The sequence below is a fragment of the Vulpes lagopus genome, chromosome 1, assembly GCF_018345385.1.
Source record: "Vulpes lagopus strain Blue_001 chromosome 1, ASM1834538v1, whole genome shotgun sequence".
NCBI classification, from domain to species: Eukaryota; Metazoa; Chordata; class Mammalia; order Carnivora; family Canidae; genus Vulpes; species Vulpes lagopus.
This window is the reverse complement of record NC_054824.1, coordinates 161,917,850-161,933,297: the sequence shown is the minus strand read 5'-3', so window position 1 is coordinate 161,933,297 and position 15,448 is coordinate 161,917,850. Positions and strand designations below refer to the sequence as shown.

At 48.2% G+C, this 15,448-nt stretch overlaps 1 protein-coding gene across 3 annotated transcripts in view; it reads left to right on the top strand.

Moving 5' to 3' along the window:
• Positions 1 to 287: 287 nt before the first annotated feature.
• Positions 288 to 15,448, top strand: part of KIAA0040 (KIAA0040 ortholog) — a 37,217-nt gene continuing 22,056 nt past the window's right edge. For 2 of the 3 annotated variants that reach the window (XM_041761416.1, XM_041761425.1), the window contains exon 1: positions 835 to 1,106. The gene's annotated coding sequence lies outside the window, so the exon portion shown is untranslated. Of the gene's footprint in view, positions 640 to 834; positions 1,107 to 15,448 lie in introns of those variants that run through there. The other variant, XM_041761407.1, reaches the window with a different exon arrangement.

Below are 15,448 nucleotides of genomic sequence, written 5' to 3'. Positions count from 1 at the left end.
CTCTGCTCGGACAGCTCCCCACCGAGGAGGGGTTTTCCTTCAAGCCTCCGGGAACCGCACAAAGGCTGCGTGCACCCCCCTAGGCACCCAGCACCCCCGAGGTGGACCAGGGCGGCTGGCTGTTTTGTTGTCCAGATAAGGCTCGGGAGCCTTCCCCCCCCACCGTGTGCCCCAGGCCTCGCTCCCGGCTGCCTCCCACCCGCCTTCCAAGGAGCTGCCCTCTTAGGCAACCCTGGGCGGTCTTCCCCTAAGCCAGTTTCCCTCCGAGTTGTGCCAGGTCCCCGGGAACTTCGGGCGGCTGTGGAATTGCGGGGGGCGGGGGGGGACAGCCCGCGCGGGGGGGGGCGCCGGGTCCCGCGGGGGGCGTGTTCTGTCCCCGACGGGGCATCCGCGGGGGCGGGGGGGGGCGCGGGGCGCGTCGGGCCGGGTGGCCGAGTCCAAGGGCGCCCGCGGGCTGCGCGCCCGGGAGGGGAGCTGGGGCCGAGCCGGGCGGCGGCGGAGAGGGCGAGTCCGATTCAGGAAGTTGTGTCTCTGACATCAGGGGCAGGACGGAGTTGGAGTGAAACCTCAAAAATGCGAGGCGTCGGCCGGCGGGAGGGCCGAGAGCGCAGAGGGTGCCCTCCTCCAGGCGAGCGGCAGGTACGCGGCGCCCGCTGAGCCCCCGCTGAGCCCCCGCCGAGCCCCCGCCGAGCCCCCGGTGAGCCCCCGGTGAGCCCCCGGTGAGCCCCCGGTGAGCCCCCGCTGAGCCCCCGCTGTGCCCCCGGTGAGCCCCCGCTGTGCCCCCGCCGAGCCCCCGCTGAGCCCCCGCTGTGCCCCCGGTGAGCCCCCGCCGAGCCCCCGCCGAGCCCCCGCCGAGCCCCCGCTGTGCCCCCGGTGAGCCCCCGCCGAGCCCCCGCCGAGCCCCCGCCGAGCCCCCGCCGAGCCCCCGCCGTGCCCTCCACCCGGCACCTGGCTCCGCGCCGCGGGGGGGGGGGGGGGGGGGCGGGCCTCGGCGCGGGGACCTTGACCTCACCCCCGCCCCCGGGACCCGCCTCCGTCCGCCTGGCCTCGCGCGGGAGCCCCCTGCGCCACCGCGCCCGCAGGAAGCCTCCCGCTGGCCTGGAAAGGTGAGTCTCAAGGCGACGTGTGCGCGTGTGAGCAAGGTCTTAGGGTGTGTTGATACCTGTAAGCTGTGTGCGTGTTCCCCTGCACGCTTAAGCCGCGCGCGCCTGTGCGTGTGTAAGTTGCCCTCTAGTTCAGAAGGGAGCTTGCAGCTCACTTTCGTTCTAGAAGGATTGACCAGCCCCAGAGAGAAGTGAGATTTAAGGATCGTTTCTAAGTAGCCTCTTGGCCCTTCACAACTTTGGTTCTAGTGGGTTTCCCTGCTTTGCAAGGATTCTCAGCAGGCTGACATCTGCCTCTGGGCTGAGCCCACCGGCGTTGGGGGTGGGGGGCTGGGTGGGGTGCTCTCCAGTCCAGTTGACAAAGCTGCCGGTAGGAGCTTTGGGACAGTGGGACGTTCTACTGAAAAAGTCAAGGCCCGAGACCCGCTGTGAAAAAAGGCATCTCAGCCCTAGATGTTTCTTAATTACTCTAAGTGAAGCCAAATTTTCAACAGAGCTAAGAAGCCAGCCAAAACGAAAATATGGCCCGGAGCCAGAGGTGGAATGGGAACCTGTCTGCTAGTCTCTGAGCCTCCGAGGGATTCGCTGTGACACAGATTGCTTCCTAATTTCTTTGAGCCTCTAAATGGCCCCACCCCCAGCCCCCCAGCTCAACCATGAAGGTTGAGGACACAGAAAGACCTGTGGCCTTAGTATTTTTAAGAGCTTCCCAGAAAACATTGTGTAATAATTGAGTTAAACCATATACGTTAGCTAGTAGGAACACTTGTCCTGCCTAACCGAAAGGGAAACCAACCCAGAGGAGCACTGCCCTAATTTCACAGAGAATGCTGGCAGCCAGCATGCTCGATACCTTGCAGGACTGCTCCACGGATTCTGTTGAATGAGGAAAGGGAAGGATAGTACACTTGAGAAGTGCCTTCCTTCAAAGCTGTTGCATTTCATTCACTCAGCTAAAGCTTGTAACTTTAGGGAGCTCTCTCATTTTGAAGTCCGGATGAATAATGGGAGAGCCTTGAGTTATAAGGAACAGGTCTGAAAAGTGCCATTGATGTGTCGTCCATCAAGTTCTACCCAAAGAATTTAGTAAGGGTCTTCCATCAACCTCCTCCTCTGATGTCCCTTTGCTTTGTCCAGTGCTGGGCTAGCAAGGCAGCTGTGCAGGGAAATCTGATTGAGTCCTTCATTTCCTCTGAAATTCTGGCTCCCCATTCCCACCCAAGATACAATCTAGGAAAGAAATGCAGGACAAAACAAATGTTTCTCCAATCTCCATACTTTGTCAATATTTAGTCTGTAGAATAAAGAGAGAATGACTGCTGCCCTTTTCTCTGAATACTAAACTCAAGAGAATAATAAACAACCCGCTAAGTTACTGACTTCATCAATTTATACAGTAGTTACTGTACCTACTGTGTGCCAGGCAGCATGCCAGGTCCTTGTAATCCAAAGATAATGAGATAGTTTCTGCTTTTGTGTACCCACAATCTGGTGAACAACACAAGATGCAGAAACAAACTATAGTTCAGAATAATACACATTATAGTTGGGGCACCTGGGTACTTAAGTCGGTTTAGGGGCAGGCTCCTGATTTCAGCTCAGGTCATGATCTCAGGGTCCTGGGATAGAGTCCCACTTTGGGCTCCATGCTCAGCGGAGAGTCTGCTCTAGGACCCTCTCCGCCTGCCTCCCTTTAAAATAAAGAAATAAATCTTTTTAAAAAATAATACACATTATAGTTGCAGTAACTATGGGACACTGAAATGATCCAAAGGAGAAAGTGATAAACAACTCTCCCAGGAATTATTTGGAAGTCAACACTGCAGAAGTGATGGATGAGCAAGGTGTTGGAAATGATTAGGAAACGATCAGGGAAAGGGTATTTCAGGCAGAGGAAAGAGTATATGCAAAATCAAGGACACAGCGGGAGAACTGCAAGTAATGGGGGGGAGCAGTCCTAGACTAAGGAGGTCATCCTTGGTGTTTAAGCAGAGAAAGAGTGTAGTCAGATTTGTGTTTGGAGAGAGAACTAATGGCCAGTTGGAAGCTGGCTTGGAGAGATGGAAAGCAGAGATAAGAAGGGCCTCAACCAAGATCATGACAGTGGGAATAAAGGAAAGGGAATGGATGTTAGTGGTGTTTAGGAAGTAGAGTCAAAGTATATCTCCTGACCAAGGGAATGCAGTAAGGGAGGAGTGAGCGAGTGGAACAGCGGATGATTATAAGGTGTGGAGCTGGGGATGGGGGCATACACTGTGATGTCCAGAATGGAAATCATATGAACTAAGGGAGCAGTGGGCTTTGGAGTGAATTGTGGGCAAAGACATCAATTAACACTTTGCACATATTTAGATTAGATGTGCCAGGAGATGCCCAGGTGGACAGACATGGTAGGTAGTGTGTGTTCAGGTCTGGAGTTCAAAGAGAGATGGAGGCAGCTCCAATTTAACTATCCCAAATGGTGTACATGAAGGCAGTGTTGAAGGTGGCTAAGGGAACCTGTTAATAAGACTATTAGTGAGACTGTGATAACACCAAAGAATCTTGGATTTGGCCAATACTGATTGGCCTAGAGATATTATTTTCATACCATATGGGGACTCCCTGGTGACTCTCTCTAGACTTCCAAGGCCTTCCTAGGATGCCTTGAGGGTGATACTTAAAATATTGGACAGAATCCTGTGCTAATGGCACACAGGTAGTACAGATGCCTTTAACCAAACAAGTGAATCCCCAGGAATTATTTCACCATATGAGAAATGAATACTTTAGTTCAACGGTTAGATCTGACAAAACCTTTTGAGAACTCATACCCCAAGTCTAGTCATTGTACCTGTTAAACAAGAAGGATGCCTTTCTCAGACTAATCCTAAACCCTTAGAAAAGAGTACCTTAGGTCTAGCTGCCATGGACCAGATCAGGAAATTATGTGGCCCAGTGTGGAAAGGAAAGAACTTTGAACCTGGAACTAGACACACATGGGTTTAATTCTTGCCTTGACCACTTATTAGCTGCCCTTGGACAAGTCTTTGAATCTCTTAGCTTCATCTCCCTTACATGTCAAATGGAGATAATCATTACTCACCAGGGCAATAGTTAGAACCAAATTGAAAAAAAAAATACATTTGATGTGCTATATAAATTGTAAGTTTCTATAAAAACATAAGCTGTTTTATTCTTACTATTAATCTTCCCTCTTGAAGCTACCAAATCAGACTGTGTACATGTATGATCTGGGAAGTATCTTAGGTATGGATTTGTAGCTTTTTAACTGTATGAAATATTTTAAGGCGGCAATTATAAAAGTCTCCTTCCGTCATATCAATGGTACGCACCTATTCTGGCCACTTCCCCTTTTACTCTCTACCTACAGTAGTCAGAGCCCAAAGAAGTGAATGCTCTCCTAATATGTATGCAGGTCTTGCACAACACAAGGACTTCTGGGAGTTTGTGGCTGAAAGCGGCCAGTATTCCACTTTTCAGGCCATGGATCCACTCCAGTTGCCTGGAGTCCACTCAGAGAGGATGCTTTTTTACCTAGTCTTCACCAAGGTGCTGGTTAAAACAGCACTGGCCCTGAATCTGAGCATCAGTTGATGGCTTGGGTATATCTGTAGTCTTCTTCTGTCCCAACCAAGGAAGCCTGACATAGTCTAACCCCTGTGGAGCTCAAATTTTATGCTGATACCCAAACTTTTCATTAAACAGACATCCGATAAGGGCTGGCTGTTGATGTGCGAAAGGAAATAACCACAGGCTTAAAGATTTCAAATGGAAAAACACTTAGAAATGAGCCAGCTCCACCCCTCACTTCACAGATGAGCAAACTAATGTTCAGGGAGGTAAAGTGTGTCCCTGGCTCAACAGCTGAGTAAGGGAGGGACCAGAACTCAAGCTCTGTCTCTCTCCATTCAGGAATAGTGAACATTCTTTAGAGTTTCTATCACCCGGACCTTCTGTGCTGCTTATAGGAGGACACACACAGGCACTCAGATGCTGGCAAAGGTGCAAAATGAGTGCATCCCTGAGTGGCTTCCAGAGAAAACCAGGAGCACATATCCCAGAGAAGGAGAAGACAGGTGTCCTCTTCAAGGCAACCTCCATACCATACTCATCTCTTCTGTTTCCTCCTTCTGTCCTTAAACTTCCCAAAAGTTCCCAAATACCGGGGCATCTGGGTGATTCATTCGGTTTAGCATCTGACTCTTGGTTTCAGCTCAGGTCATGATCTCAGGGTTGTGAGATTGAGCCCCAGGTCAGGTTCTGTGCTCAGTACAGCGTCTGCTTGAGATTCTCTCCCTTTCCCTCTCCCTCACCCTCCCTCCTCCTCCGTCTCCCTTCCTCTTCTTCCCTCTTCCACTGGCTCTTCTCTGTCTCTCTCTGTCTCTCTCTGTCTCTCTCTCTCTCTGTCTCTCTCTCTCAAATAAACTCTTCAAAAAATAAAAATTCCTAAATAACTCCTCAAAAAGGGAGATGACAGCACTGTATGCTGTAATTAACCAAACCCTTTAGTGTTTTATGGAACTTGTCATGAAGATGGTTTCAAGACCAGGGGACAGGTCAGCATTAAGCATCAAATCCTGATTCACACTATGCCATTCCATGAGAAAGGCTGCAGGTGAATAGGGGGTGCTCATGAGACTCATCACAGGCATTATCAGAGAGAAAAAACAGTGACAGGTAGACTTTTCCCCTCTCTGTGCAGCAAGAGGAAAATCAACAGCCAATTCTTTGAAGGGCAATCCCCAGGGCCACAGACTGGCTCAGGTTTCTGACTTTTCTGCCCACATTGGCCCGAGCCATCTGAGCAGAGCACCACCTGGGGACGTGAGCAGGCCTCCAAGGAGCTGGGTTCCAAAACGAACCTCACACAAACACCAGATTTCTTTCTCAGGGCAACTCCCAAGAGGCCATCGCTGTGTCCAAACCAAATCCCAGCCCCTGGCAAGAGACTTGCTCCCACGGTCGTAAGTGAGCGGCTCTATGAAGTTTACTGCTAAGAAATGAAAGAAAACCTAATCATTTGCTGTATTTTTTGGTCAAAATTGAAGATTGTGTTTGTAAGCCATTGCAGACTTGCCTTTGCTCTTTAACTGTCAACAATTTCTTCCCCTTAGGATGTTTTTCAGTTGGCTTTTATTCTCCTCAAATACACTCCAGCTTTCAAGCTGGATAGGCTTAAGGAAAGCCCATCAGCAACTTCTTTAGTTTTCCAAGGAAGTCATAAAAGAAAATTGGCAGAAGAGAGGGAAAAAATTGTCCTGAGAAGGTACAGACATTTAGAGATGGGTGCAGGGGCTGAGGGTGAAGTTCAGTGAAAGAAGCAGTGGAAATTGTGAAGTTCCATTAGCTATAGTGTTATGGGCACAGAATAGCACCCAGTGGACCTACTGTGTCTTAACCCACATGACATGGGACCGTGGCCCCATAAGCAGAGGGAGGGAATGCTTCAATGCAAGTCAGGAGCTTGCTTTTCTCTCCCCAATCCAAGTGAGATCCTGAGTCTCTGTCCTTCTGGTCATGGTTTCTAATCCCAGAATCTTCTGCAGCTCTATGGGTGGGACAGATTATGGGCTTTCAGAAGCCCCTCTGCTGTAAAAGCCCTGGCCCTAGCCCCAGGGCTCCATCAGGCCACCCGTGCACAGTGGCCTACAATCAGCCAGGAACTAGCATAGGGCAAAGTGACCTTCCTGATGATTTGGGACTGGGAGAGAACAAATGTTTATCCAACCTTTGTTGGTTCCCTCAAATCTTTAGTGTGCGTGCTAGGCCCTCAGTAGCCATTTATTGAAGAGCGGTGCTAAGAATTTGAGGCATGCAGTTTGACGGCCATGCTGCCCATTGCCACCCCACCACCACCACCACCACCCTCCAGGTTGCTTTCTGAGCACATCACAGTTGTTTGTTCAATGTCATGTGACTGAAAAGTAGCAACGCTGGAAGGGAATGCACCACTTTCACGGCCAGCCCTGCACACTTATCCCATCTGTCAAGCCCGTTTCTTGTAAATGACTGAGGTTTGCACTCTCCCCTTTTTCTCTGCCTTCCACTCCTGACCTGAAACTTTCCCTCCCACCCCAGGCTCACAATCTGCTGAGAAGCAATTGCTAGCACAGCAGGGCAGTGGTCTAGATTAAAACCTCCAGGCTCATTACATGGGTGACCCACACGATGCCATAATGAAGCTTCCTCTGGGAGAGGGGAGCACATTTGCACACCATACCATCCAGACATGACCTGCTCAGAGCTCTCCTGCTTTCCAAATTAGAAACTCAGTTCCTGCCCTGCAGGATATTGGGCACCACACCTTCTCCGGTTCAGAAAAAAGACAATGATGTGCCGAGTGCCTTCGGATACTTGGTGATGTCCAACTACCATGCTCTTGGCAGATTTGCACGAGGATATTATCGGCCCCTCTGAGGAAAAGCTGATTTTTAAAAAAGAGTTTCTTTATTTATTCATGAGAGACACAGAGAGAGGCAGAGACATAGGCAGAGGGAGAAACAGGCTCCCCTCGGGGAACCTGATATGGGACTCAATCCCATGACCCTGGGATCACAACCTGAGCCAAAGGCAGACACTCAACGACTGAGCCACCCAGATGCCCCAAAAAGCTGATTTTATACTGTGTTTTCAAAGGATGGATGGTACAGACTTTCACAGCAGGCTGTGGAAAGAATATCTCACTTCCAGACAGAGACACCACATCTCCCCCACCCTGTCTGGGATAAGGGAAAGGGACACAGTCACAGAGCATGTGCCACATGGGGAAGGAGATCTGATGTTCCTGACCGTCATTTTCCAGGTATAAGTTTTCGGTGGTTTTAAAAATATTATTCCTTCAATAACAAACACTTAAAACCATTGAAATGTGTGGTCATTCAACATTTGGTGTTATAATGAATTAATAAATACATGGTAAAAGAATAATCAATTCCATTTTATACTTTTTAAATAATTGCTAATAGGAACCATACCATTTTTCTCATTTACACTATTAGTTTTCAAGAAATTTTGCATTATCTCTTCCCACATTTTTTTGAAGGTGAAATTCAGATTACATAAACTTAATTTTTTTTTTTTGAGAGAGAGAGAGAGAGCATGCAAAGGATGGATGAGCAGAGGGAGAAGGAGAGAGAGTCTTAAGCAGGCTCTACGCTGAGCACTGATCTCAAGACCCTGAGATCATTACCTGAGCTGAAATGAAGAGCCAGACACCTAATCTATTGAGCCACCTAGACACCCCAAATTTAGCCATGTTAAAGTGAATAATCCAGTGGCACTTAGTACACTTGTAATATTGTGCAACCATTACCTCTATTTAGTTTCAAAACATTTTCATCATTCTGAAATAAACCCTCATGCCCATTAAACGGTTACTCCCTATTTCTCCCTCTTCCCAGCCCCTGGCAACCACAAATCTGCATCCTGTCTCTATATGTTTATCCATTCTAGGTATTTTAGAAATGAAATCCTACAGTATGTGGCCTTTTGTATCCAGCTTCTTTCACTTAACATAATGTTTTCCAGGTCCATCCACATTGTAGTGTGTGTTGGTGCTTTTCATGGCTGAATACTATTCCGTTGTGTGTATACATCATAGTTTGTTTATCTGTTCATCTGTTGAGAAACATTCGGGTTGTTTCTGTCTTTTGGCTATCGTGAATAAGCATGTACAAGGACTTGTTTGAATACCTGTTTTCAGTTATTTGGGGTACCTACCTAGGAGCGAATTGCTGAATTATATGGTTATTTTATGTTCAACATTTTGAGGAACCTCAAACTGCTTTTCCTTTCTCCCACATTTTTATCAACATCCTTTCTTGATGCTGATATGCGTATTAAGTAAGCATTCTTTCCCATCACTAGTCTCTTATTTGTTGCCTTTGATCTTTTGCTTCAACGAGGAATATCAAATCCCGATCCCCATTATCCTAGAGATGCAGTTATTTGGATGCTTGAGAAAGAAAACATTTGGATAAACTATAAACTCTTCCTGGTGTAACTGAGGAGGAAGCAACAGATGACAGCACCATTTCTGGAGCGTGGTCTGTATGGTGCCGGGCATTGCATCAAGCACTTCACCTACCTCCTCTCATTTAGTGGTCAGGCCAGCGTAACTGTAAAGCCTGTTTTACAGATGAAAAAACTGAGGTCTCTCCCAAGAGCTAAGTTCTCTTCCCCTGGCTCCAGAGTATTATCCATTAGCCTCTCCTCCAAAGAAAGTCTGCAGCCACTGCCAATAATGAGTCAGGAGCTCACAGTCTATTTTGGCAGATGGATAAAGAGGCTGTTATAATATAGCAGAATAGATGAGAGGTGTCACAAAAGGGATCCCAGGACTAGAGGAAGACTACGTAGCTCAGTTCTAGGCAAAAGACTTCCCTGGGGAGATAAAATCAAACTATTATTTTATGTATAAACTTTTGTGACCCTTGGTAAGATTTGACTCGCCCCCACCACTCTGTGATTGGATCTCCAATGTGCAGTGCCTGGTACATGGTAGCTGCTCATTAAACACAGGGCAATAGATATGTGTGCTTCTGCAGGGGGATCTTGCAAGCCCCTGTCCCTCTGTGACATGACTCCCAGACCTCATGCCTACACTTCAACTCATAGGCTTTCTCAATTCAACTATTGCCCAGGCATCAGGGGGAAAAGATGAGAAAAGGCCTAGAAGGGTTTTTGTGGTTCTCTCTGTATTCATACAGGCTCCGTGTACATGAGAAAACAGGAGAAAAGGAGGGAGAAGCCTGGGGAGAGAGGCAGCAAGTCATACAGAGGGCATTATGGGGAGATCTTGGCATGCCAGGTGAAGAGGCTCTAGGGTTGCATGAGATGCTAAAGAAGAAATGAAATGAACTGATAAGCCACTTTCTGAAACCAAATTTCTCCATTATCTCGAGATTGCATTGTTGCTTCAACGACTCCTAGCTACTAGCTGCGCTGTGTCTGAGGCATTTCACCCCAGCCAGCAGGTACAAGAAGCAGTAGCTTCATGAGAAGGTCTATACTCTCCAATTGGTAATTCTTGCTCCTTGGTACCAGGAGTTACCAGTAAGATGTGGCTGCCATCACTTAGCTTCAGCCAGTGGCCTTCAGCTCCTCTTTGCAAAAGGTGAATTGTAAAAATTCTTAGGAGGCCCAGAGGCCTTTAGAAGGCAGAAACTGCCCCAATGTGACTTCGGCTGCATTTCCACACATATTTCTTAAAAACTTCCTGTGTGTTTAACACTATACTAGAAGCCATGGTGAATTTAAAAAACAAACACAAATAGCAGGTACATATCCTACCTTCCATCTGGGAGCCTGTGAGGATCTGGGAGCAGATTTTGCCCCTCTCATACACAGCTATGAGAAACAGCCTCTTCCTTGGGATTAGGCTCTGTCCTGGGATCTCTGCTTGCAGGGGCCACCATCTCTTCACCCATCACCCAGGCTCCAGGACTGTGCCACTCTCAGCATCCCCGATACCCACTTCATCCCTGGTCAGCTGGCTCTCCAGGCTCTGACTCACTTGTCTAAGCCCTAAACTGCCACTTTGGGTGCTGCCCCAACTGTGAAAGCACACCCATTGCAAAATGTTCTTGTTTGCACTGGCCCCAGCCCTGGACCCCTCAACCCCCTGCAGCCCAACCTGTTGAAGTGGGAGAGCAAGGTTCTTGTCTCATAGAGTCCAAGAAAGGATCTTGCAGACATAGGAGGGCGAATAAAGTGATTGAGTTTTATTACGTGAGGATACAGAGAAAGCTCTCAGGAGTGAGAGGGGTCCAGACTCGATTGCCACTGGGAGCTTTTAGAGTTGGTCTTTTATTGAAAGCTAACCAGGAAACAATAAACCCTTTTAATATCTCTACTGATAGCACCATTGAGTAAGAATTAGTGGTAACACCTTTAAGGCTCATTCCCTTTCTAGGGAATTCCTAGGGTCCAGGAATTTTTTTCGTTGGTCACAAGTAGCTGTTATAACAAGACCCCACCTTGACACCTAGGACAGGCTGATCTGATTTGTTTCCTTATCTCTGGTTTCCTTTCACCTCTGCAGGTTTGGAATGTCTGAGCCTGATCCCGTGGCTCCCTAGCTATCTCTCCCTACCTAGCCCTGCCTGTCCCTTACTCACTGTTATACCACCCTGTGACCTGGCCCTGCAGAGGCCTATGCAAAGCTCATATAGACGGGAGAGCTCGGGGTGCCAGTGATGAGCATGGGTGCCCTGGCGCAGAGGAGATAATGCACAGCCTTTGCATAGACCCTCTTAATTCCTGTTCTCTTCCATCCTCCAAAATCATAACCAGTCAGTTTGCTAATGATTCAACAAAAATTGAGCATCTACTATGTGCCAACACTAAGCAGGGAGGATTCCTAGAGGGAAAGCTCTCAAATAGCTTGCAGTCAAGTGAGAAAGTAGACATGGCACAGTATGTGTGCCTGAAGTACTCGATAATCTTTCACTTGTCAGGGAGGTGAGGCGGGGGGGCGGGGAAGAAATTTTCAACTATGATGATCTCTATAAGCCATGATTCCCAAGAAAGCCCCCACGCCACCAAATCCTCCTTTCTCTCACCCCTATCCACTAGGGGCTGCACACACGTCAGCCTTTGCTATGGTTTCACAGGCCAGAACATTCCTCATTGGCTCTGCCAGAAATAACAAGAGGTGCCTTTTCACGCTAAGCGTGTCACCTCTGTGTTCCTACGCACCCTTGAGCTCCTCACCATTGAATCAATCCAGGGATCATAAGCTCAAAAGCCCGGGGGCCTGATGGACAAAGCTAACATTTATTGAACATCTACTTTGTGCCACGCACCATTTTGCCACATTATCCAGGTTATTTAACTCCTCTGATGTCCACAGCGGTCCTATGATGCCAGGTCTATTCTTACCTTCATTTTACTGTTGAGGAAACAGAACTTTCTGAGGTCAGGCAGCTAGTGAGTGAATGGAGGAAGGGCAGGCTTCAATCCTGGCGGGCCTCCCTAAAAAAGTAACACAACACAGGTGGCGTGGGGGTATAGGGAAGATGTGCTGTGAAACTAGGAAGCCACAGATCAAACAAAATCTGGTCTCTGGTCACTGGTCACTGGTCACATTGACCTCATGGGCTTCTAGTTTGCAGGCTCTGACATAGGTTTGCCCCTGTTGGGCAAAAATCTCATTTGGTTTCCAGAGACCTTGTGCTAAACATTTAGCAGTAGTGGGTAGACTAACTACTGAGTGTGTGTGTGTGTGTGTGTGTGTGTGTGTGTGTGTCTGGAGAGAGAGAGAGAAAGAAGGACAAAGAGAGAGAGAGATCCCTTTGAATTTGTGCCAACTGGAACTAGCCTTGGTTACCCTTGTGACCCCAGATTTGAAACCAGGATTAGTGCCAAATTTAAGAATATAGAAAGGAATAAAGTGTGTCTAGAGTAGGAAGAGGAGGCAGAAACTCACCAGCCTCCTCAGGTTTTCTTAACACGATAACCTGCCCTCAAGGTCAAACATGGAAAACATCCTGTGAACGTCCCTGGGCCCAGCACATCATCAACCACCCCCAGCCCTGCCCTTGCGCATTTAAGTCATAATAGGCCAGGAGGCGTGGGACTGGAGAGAAAGGCCCCAGCCCTGAGGAACCCTTGCCTTGGGTCCAGCAGCTCACTGGAATGGCAGGGTTAGAGCCCCAGGCAGGGAGAATTGCTGGGGAGGGTGGGCTATTTGAGTGTCACTGTGGTAACAGTGGGAGGCTGGGAGGCTCCAGATCTGGGCCACCTTGATTGGATTCTTTCTCTGAGCACCTGGAATCCCTTTATTCCCATCCTCACTGTTTTGAATCACCCTGCTCTCCCTGCAGATGCCAACCCCAATCACACCTTCCCTTAAGGCTTGCCTTCATCTCTCATGGAATGAACAGCTTCCTCCTTGCTGCTTTCAACACCACTTGTTTGCTTTTCTGCTTTGGACACTTAACTAGTCCTGCTTCGTGGTTCTTCTCTTATGCTTCTCCATTTCCCCAACAATAGATTCCTTGAATTCATGGTCTACATCTTTAGTGCAGCTTGAGATTCCTTAGCCAGGTAGTTAGCAGGTTTCTGCTTCTTAGGAGGCAGCATGATCTGGGAAAGCCTTGGAGAACAGAGAAGGTCCTCATGCACAGAGCTCTTCAACATACGTGCATAGTGCATTGAATTGAATTGTGTGCTGCTGTACTGAAGAGTGGAGACAGCAGTTCTTGGCCCCTGCAGCCTCAATCCTGTCAACCCCACAGGCTTGGGGAAGGGAGAAAGGAGCTAGCAAAGGAAGTGGCTCCCTCAAGGAAGAAACAGGAAGAATTCTTTGCAGTAATAACAGTGATGTACAGAGTGAGTGTTACACACACACGCTCTACCCAATCGGCTCGGCAACCAGAAATTGCCAAATGAAATGATACCAATTCATAAACACCAAAAATGTGCCAGGAAGACATCTAACCAGGGCTTCTCAAGAACATGGTGGTGGGTCGTAACATCCAATATGGCACCCTGAGAGGTCAAGTGCAATCCCCATTTGGGCCCAACGATCTTTGGAAGAAAGCTCTCCCTGCTGTCATCTGTTTCTTGGAGATGGAGAAATAGCCAGTCACCAAAAGAGGCCTGCAGAGTCTGCTGACACTCCAGAATGCCCAGGAGCATCTGTCATGGAAGCACATTCGGAGATCAGGCTGAAAGAGTTCTCTAGACCTAGAATATTGAAAATCCAATTGGTGGATTTTCTTCAGAGTATCTTCTTCCATCTGACCACAATGCCATGTGAGGACCCAGAAACCAGCATGGCAGAGAGGTGCACATACTGGTATTTGGGGGAAGAAGAATTACCACATCATCCCCGATCACCTTTGAGACCTTGGGTGTTTAACTTCAGCAAGACTGTTTTCTCATCTGTAAAAATATCCATTCATTAATTCAGCAAATATTTTCCAAGAGCAAACATGTCCCAGATGCCGCGATGGAAATAGATTCTGTCTAGAAAGGAAGAATGATAAAGTAAACAATTAGCCTAAAGCAGGTATGGGCTATGGTAGCAGTAGGAGGACAGTGAGGTGCAGGGCAGGGGCTGTCACCTAAATGAAGTCATGGAAGGTTTCCCAGGGGGAATCATATTTCACCAAGACTTAAAGGAATAAAAGCCAGGAGATTCAGTAGTAGTGGCTGGAGTGGGATGGGGGAGAGCTGAGGATTCCAGAAAGAGAAGCTTTTGAGGCACCAAAGCAAGAGAGGGACCATAGCTCTCAGGGAGTCTGAGGGAATAAATGTCAGAAGCGACAAGTTGCTGTCATCTGTGACTTTGTAGGAGTTTGTATAGTGAAGACAATACCACACTAGGAAACCAGAAGACTAAAACCCTGTGTACCCTTGACTGCTAACCATTTTGGCAATTTTCAACAAATTTTGAACAAATTTCTGCTCTTTAGTTCATTCATCTGTGAAATAGAGCAAGAAATCCCTCCTCTCCTCACATTACTGTAGATTGAGTAAAGAAATGTTTGCAGAAGCCCTTAACAAATTACAATGAGTTATAAGTGCAGGGTCTTTGATTGGACTTCCCCTTATCATAAATACAAGCAAGCCCATTTGGGCATCAGTTCTGAGACTCGAAAAGTGATCACATTAGGATTTTATCCACCCCTCTCCCCACTGCCCGCCCACATCCCCAAGGCATCACAAGATAAATAGTAGTTTCTTTCTGATGGGTTTGGTGATATTTCATTTCAGTTCATAATCAGATTTTGTAGAAGAAGGAAAGTAGGCTGTTAGTAATTTTTTTTTTTTTAATTGTAGCGTTTGTGATTACTGAGCCTGGCTGGTTAGGGCAGACTGCCCGTGGGCCCAGGGGTGGCGGGCTGACTCACCCCCCAAAGGCATACTTTGAATGAGGGATCAGGTTAAGAGCCTGTGGCCTCTGAAACCCCTGACACTGCTATGTCTCCTCCATTCGCCAATTTTCAGGGCCTCCCTGGCACCCATTACACCAAACCTGTGTTCAGTGTAATGGGTGCAGGCTCACCAACCCTGCCTGTGCCACCTCGTTCCCTGCTCTTCCTTCGGGGTGAGGGGGCCCTTCTTCACTGCCACCCCAGCCCCAAACTCTGTATGTGCTGTTCTCTCACCTGCACTCTTGCTTCCCCCACCTGCCAGCTCACCTCGACTTCACCACCCCACCCGGCCACGTGACGAAGTCCATGTGCAGGAGTCAGCACAGCCTCCCACCTCCCTTCAGACCCAAGCCAGCATTGATCTCTCTCCTAATAGTGTGTGCACTTTGGCTTTCTCTGATATTTACTTGAGCCTCTAACTGCCTTTATTATTTTTGAAAATGATACTTGGAAGAGCAT